Genomic DNA, 7,190 nt, shown 5'->3' with positions numbered 1-7,190 from the left:
GACGGCCTAGCCGTCGGCGTACCTCTACCACGTGGCGTTCCGTGGTGCTAGCACAGCCACGTGTCTTTCCCTGGTTTCTCCTGGCGGCAGGGCTATGCCTACGGCAAAGCCGTCGGCATAGATGAAAATCTATGCCGACGGCATTGCCGTAGGCATAGATCTGCCACGTGGCAAGCCCTGGTAACTCCCGGGCTTATATATGCCGACGGCTTTGCCGTAGGCATAGTTTTTCCCCCCTGTTTTCTCTTTTTCAATTCATTTGACAGCATTTCAAAGCAGAATAATATGGAATTATGCATAAATATGACAGTTCATCATCTAAATATACTCAAGTTCATCATCATCATCTAAACATAGTCAAGTTCATCATCATCATCTAAAGATCATCACCGGCGGAAGTTCATGAACATAAAAGTAGTGCAAGACATGGAACATCATAAAAGTAGCAACATGAAAGGCATGGCACGATGGCCACATGCACGGAATCATCATCGACATCAAGCAAGACCACCTCCGCCAAAACCACCACCACCAAGACCACCTCCGCCAAAACCACCACCACCAAGACCACCTCCGCCAAAACCGCCACCACCAAAACCGCCTCCGCCAAAACCGCCACCACGACCACCATCACTCTGCCAAATCGGAGTGACTGGGGTCGACGGAGCAGTAGTCGAGCCACCGGTCCCCTACATGTTTCAGAAAAGATTCTAACGGTAAATATGATATGATAGTGTTGAATGAACGAGAACTAGTTTGCCACTAGTTAGGCAAATGTACTAACCGGACCATCACTGCCTAGTGCCACCCATTCATCGAACGTGGGCACGTGTGGGGGTTCTCCCGCAGGTGGTGGTGGGGGTCCCATTTGTGGTGGATCCGTGCGGTTACTCCAAGACGCCAACATAGCCTGGATGTTAGTTAAACAAGCAAACAAGAAGGTCAGAAGGAATGAAAGTGCAAAAATTTAGCTTGGTTTTAAGAGGGCAAAACTAACCGCCATCATCTGACGGTTGTAATCATCATTTGCCTTCACTCGTTGCAAGTACTCTCGCACCTCGAGATTCCTATGCTCGACAAAGGCCTTATATGCCTACATAATTTAGGTTGTTTCTAAGTGAGCAATGCTGAAAATGAACTGGGAATGCTAGAGAGAAAAAGATAAAGGGGAAGTACTTACAGCATGTTGGCGGGCTAAGGGAGTCTGTGAATGCCCCGTACTCTCTAACTGGCTCGGGTTGGTAGACCGAAGCCGTGTGTACGAGATCGAAGGAGTTATCAAGCCATCGAAACACGGATACCGGCCATGTGACTTCCCGTGGATGGCCACCATCGACGTGTCCTCGATCTGAGACTGGGCGACCTCATGAACAGGAACATCCGGATGCAACTTCTGATAGTGCTAAGTGTAAGACTCCAGGTGCTCCTCAGTCTTGCTGTTGTACTGGCTCTTGCCCTCCTTGGGATGACTCCGCTCGCGGGCCAGCTTCCACGACTCAATGTCTGAGAGCGGCCTCTTCAACTTGTCCTCCTGCAACGTCAAACAGAAGTTAGCCATACATAAGAACATGACGGTAAATAAGAACAAAAATGCATCATGCATATAGATATACCTTCATGGCCTTGAAGCCCCAATGGTTCCTGTTTCCTTGGCCGTGTGTCCCGTCTTTTCCACGGTTAGCCCGGGCCTTGATGCTCTTGGCAGCAAACTCTGCATCGGCGCCGAGCCACCTATCCACCAAACTCGCCCATCTGTCATGCCTTCCATAGCACCAACGAGGAACAACCTATGCACATTTTGGAAGCATGACATGTGAGCACAAAACATATAGTTGACTGCTTGAAACAATGATAAGTTAGTAATAGTTACCATCATGAACTGCTCCCTATTCAAGGTAAGTCATTGCCTCTGTGCTTGAGTTTTGGTCATCTTTTGGTGCAGGTAGATGTGGTAGTACTGCGAGACGGCAACCCAGCGCACCTCGTACTACAACTGACGAGCTTTCTTCTTCGCAGCCGCAAGCAAGACCACGTCGGCTCTGGCCTTGTGCTCGTCAAGAACTCTATAGAGTTGTTGCAATCATGCATAAACCAGAAGCAAACAAGGCATGAGTTGAGTGATTCAATGATAAACTATGAACGAAACTGAAGACAAGTGATTCAGAAGAGAACTTGCCCAAAATTTGGTGATCACGGCCTTAGCGGCCGTCCCGTACTCCGCGTTGCTGCAAGCCTCGTAGTGGGCCCAGCTCGTGGCCAAAACCCGCAGCTACGGGTCCCTGTCTGGCCGCGGGCAGAATAGGCCAGGCCAAAACTCCTTCAACAGGATAGTGATAAGGCCGTTCGGTTCACGGCCCTTTCCGCGAAGGATCCAGTTTCTGCAAAAGAATCAAATGATTGCCATGTGTACAATAAGAAAATTTTGTCATGTGTTGAAAATATGATTGAGAGGCACTTACTCTGTCCCCACAGGTTCAATGAGCCACTTGTGCTCCTTGATAGAAGGTGGTGTAGGTAGTCCGACATTACCACACAGCCACCCCTGCGGAGCACCCGGTGGCAAGTCACCCCACAACTCGGGATCAACCTCCCCTCCACCCTCCTCGCCCTCCTCCTCACCCTCCTCCTCGGCCTCCTCCTCCTTGCCCTCCTCCTCACCCTCCTCCTCGGCCTCCTCCTCCTCGCCATCAGGAACATACTCCTCCTCCTCAAACTCAGAAGGTGCATCTGTATAGGAGGGCATCGAAGAAGACCCTCCTATTTCGGACACGGCCCGGAGTTTTTTGCCCCGGCTGCCTCTCCCCCCACCTCCTCCTCCTCTAGGGGCTCTCCCCCCCCACCGCCTCCTCCTCTAGGATCTCCTCCCCCGACCCCTCCACCTCCCTGTGAGGTGTCATCCTCGCGTAGTCGGGAGGGAACCTTGTGGGCTCGTCCACTCCGAGTAAGTCCTTTGAATTTACTGAGGAAACTGGCGCCGCTGGACTTGCCCATGATTAGCAAACCTGCATTGAGAAGAGAATAAACAATTAGTAAGGATATCAATTAAACAAGCATACAGGAAAAAAATTAATACCAGAAGAGCACATTAAGCATACTATTGTGATGATCATTAAAAGAACTTACATTTTCTAGAACCCATATGAATCATCACTATTGTAATCTATTTGTGGACCAGTCTCATCATCACTATCACACATATCTTCTTCGTTGTCTGGCGGAGGTGGAGGCTCTTCCTCATCGTCAGCGTCTTCATTTAACTTTTCAAGCATAATTATGTCTCTTTGATTCACAACTGCCTCACCATCAATCCGTGTGTCATCGTCGTTTGGGTCCAGGTCAACATAACCCAAGTCATCATCCTCGTTGTTTCGGACCATGTCATCATGTTCCTCTTGATGGAACACTCCCTCGTATGTCATGGGGTTTATGTTGTAGTAATCATCATCGTTCGGGTCCGATAGCTTACCATGCGGCGACACCTTGAACACAACTTCCCAACCCTTTAGGTACTCTTTCTGGCATGGGTAAGGCAGATAATATACTTGTGTGGCCTGGGTAGCGGCGATAAAGAGATCAGCTCCGGCATAGACGGTTGATGGTTTAACTTCAACTAAACCAATAGAAGGCGTATGTCTCAGACCCTTTTTGGGGTCGAACCATCGGCATTTGAACACAGTGAGACTTAGGTGTTCGCGGCCACGTTTGAATGTAAGCTCGTATATTTTTCCTACCCTTCCATAGTAATCTACTTTATTATCTCCTTCAGTGAAGACTCCGGTATTTATGGTTTTGGGATCAGGCCGACTGTTCTGGTGCTCCTCTGTATGGAAGCGATACCCATTCACATCATACTTTTGGCATGTCATGACGACAGGGTCAAAACCCATGGAAACCCATCTCAATTCTTCATCCATTGATTCGGTCGGATCATTTCCCTACAAGTTTAATTGAAATTATAGGGTGCATGAGTTTAATTGAAATTATAGGGTGCATGAGTTTAATTGAAATTATAGGGTGCATGAGTTTAATTGAAATAGGTAATAGGGAAGTGTGAAAAATTACTTTCTCCATGAACCACGCAACGAAATTTTTCCTTCCATCAGCACCCTTTCGGAGAAGAGCAAGTGCCTCCGCTTCAGTAGGAGGCAGCATTCCCGTCCATTCTTCTTCAACGAATCGACTACAATAAGAAAAGCGGTATAAGAACTAGGCAAAGTGAACATAACGAATTGACTAAAAGAATGGTGCAAAGGTATTACCTCATCCACTCATTCTCAACTTCCTTGATGTTGTGCAAGATATAGAACATGACATCCTCCCACTCATCTCGTGGCATGAGATAAGGTGTCGAGCATCCAGCCCTACCACCTTGCCCGATGAATAGAGGCAACTTGGGTTTATACTTGGGCTCTTCTGTATTGTATCGAGACACCTTATTATGCAACGTGGGAACATGGTCCGGATAGTAGGCTGTCCTGAGGTCTGCCACCTCCTCTAGGATAACTGCCTCAGCTATGGAAGCTTCAATCTTAGCTTTGTTTCCACATTTCTGTCTTAGATGCTTGTTCTGTCTCTCAGGGCCGTACTGCCAACGATTCTGCACGGGCCCCCCCAACAATACCTCGTTCGCGAGGTGAAAAATGAGATGTGTCATCGGAGTAAAGAAGCCTGGCGGGAAGATCTTCTCTAGCTTGCATATCAACTCCGGCGCCTTCTTATGCATTTCTTTTATCTTCTCAAGACATACTTCTTTAGCACAAAGCGTGCGGAAGAAATGGCTTAACTCCGCAAGCACACGCCAGACACGCTCGGGAACATAGCCCCGAACCATCACCGGCATAATCCGCTCAATCCATACATGATAGTCATGACTCTTGAGCCCCGGTCACTCTGCCCGTTGAAAGATTGACCCCCTTACTTATATTTGACGCATAACCATCAATGAACTTTACTACGTGTGTCAGCCACTTGAATGCCTCCATCTTATGATCCTTTTTAAGTACGAAGTCAGCATCTGGCTTGAACCAAGATTTTCGACTGCCTATGGGAGGCTGCATGTGTAGACGTGGTCTATCACAAATATTCTGTTGATCGACTCTAGCATTAACATTATCATTCGTCTTATCAGGAATGTTGAGGATCGTGCGAAAAAGGGACTCTGCGACATTCTTTTCGATGTGCATCACGTCGATGTTGTATGGAAGTTTGAGGTCCTTAAAATAGGGAAGCTGCGTGAAGGGGGTAATGTGAGCCCAGTTGTGCGTCTCACCATATCCTTCAAAACATTTTTTCCCTTTACCTTTTCCTTTGCCCTCGCCCTCGTCTTCGCCTGCGGCTTTGCCTTTGCCTTTCCCTTCACCGGCAGGCTTAAGAGCTTTCAGCTGAGCAAGCACATCCGCACCAGAAAACATTGGAATCTCGTTTACTTCATGGACAACTTTGCCTTTTGTGAAGTTCTTCTTGTCTTCCCTATCAGGATGGTCTGGAGGGAGGAACTGTCGATGCAGGTCAAAGGCAACATATTTGCCACCCTTCTTCAGCCAAATGAAAATCAAGGCCTGCATGCACACTGGGCAAGGCATCTTTCCACTTGTACACCATCCGCAGAACAGGGCATAGCCGGGGAAGTCATGCATGCAATATTGTAGCCAAACTTTCATCAAGAAATTTTTCTGTAGATGTCGGTCATATGTCAACCTCGGGAAGTACCAAGAATGGTGCAAATCATCCACCAAAGGCTGCATAAACACACTCAAATTCTTCCCCGGATATTCAGGCCCCGAAATTATAAGCGACAGGAACATGGTCTTGCGTTGCATTATGGCGCCGGGAGGGACATTGAGCGGAATAACAAATACGGGCCAACAGCTGTATGGATTAGACGACATACCATATGGATTGAACCCATCACCCGTTATAGCAATTCTGACATTCCCAGCCTCGGCTGCTTCCTCCGGGTACTCTATATCGAATGACCTCCATGCTTCACCTTCTGATGGATGTACAATTTTTTTGGATTGTACCTTTTCCCTTCCTTGTGCCACTTCATCATTTTGGCAGACTCCTCGGTGATGAAAAGGCGCTGTAGTCTTTTTATAAAATCAAGATACCGAAGAACCTTCACAGGGATTTTTAGCTGCTGCTTCTGACCATGCTTATCGACCACCTCAATATACCGAGAGGAACAACACTTCCTACAGTACTTGTCATCCGCATACTCATGCCTAAACAAAAGGCAATTCTTTGGACAAACATGTATTTTCTCATAGTCCATGGAGAGCGCCTTCATGATTTTCTTCGTAGCGTACATGGTTTTCGGCAGTTCATGGCCCTCAGGGAGGCTGTTAGCCCATACTCCCAGAAATGCTTCGAAGCAACCTCGGCTACAACCGTACTCAGCCTTGACTGCCATCAGTTGCGAGATGGCATCCAGCACAGACAGCTTGGCACCCTCATAGAGAGGTTTCTTTGACGAGGCCAAGATTTCCAGGAAGGCCTTTGCGGTTTCCTCCGGCTCCTCCGGTTCATTCGCTGAATGTGACGGAGGTGTCGGCTGTGCAGCGAAGACATCATCTAGCATGTCTCTAACCCCATCGTCCTCATAACCAGTGACGCGTTGTCGTATCACATCCTCTCTACCACGGTCCCGCTGGGCAAAGTTTATCGGCATATTAAAGTTGGGCATAAATCCATTCGTGCGAAGGTGCTTAGTCATCTCACTCTTATCTCTACAGATACGTCTCTTACATTTGGCACACGGGCATTCTGGCACCATCCTCATTGGACTACGGAATATCTCTTTCAAAAACACATCAGTTTTCTCGACCCACTCTGTTGTTACTTGATTCCGACGGAAAAACCCACTATACATCCACTGATTATCTGCCATCTCTGCTTTATTGGAAGCCACACAACAAAATTAAGGATTCATTTAAATTACTCACATCAATATTTTATTTTTTACAAGGTTGACGAGAAATGACATTTAATCCACCTACATCTCTAATAGGTAAAGATGGGTCCTAATCCCACCCGAGAATGTGTAGATTGAGTACGTTGTCCATGCTCTACCCCATTCCGAGACAAAATTTTGGCACCACCTCCCCGCTATTCTCCGAATACACGTCTCGGTATAATGCCGAGAGAATGTGCATCCGGAGAACAACAGGGAGGCACCGCTGAAATCCTGT

This window comes from Triticum dicoccoides, chromosome 6A (genome assembly GCF_002162155.2).
Source record: "Triticum dicoccoides isolate Atlit2015 ecotype Zavitan chromosome 6A, WEW_v2.0, whole genome shotgun sequence".
Taxonomy (NCBI): Eukaryota; Viridiplantae; Streptophyta; class Magnoliopsida; order Poales; family Poaceae; genus Triticum; species Triticum dicoccoides.
The sequence above is the reverse complement of the archived record's forward strand: the minus strand, read 5'-3'. Positions refer to the sequence as shown.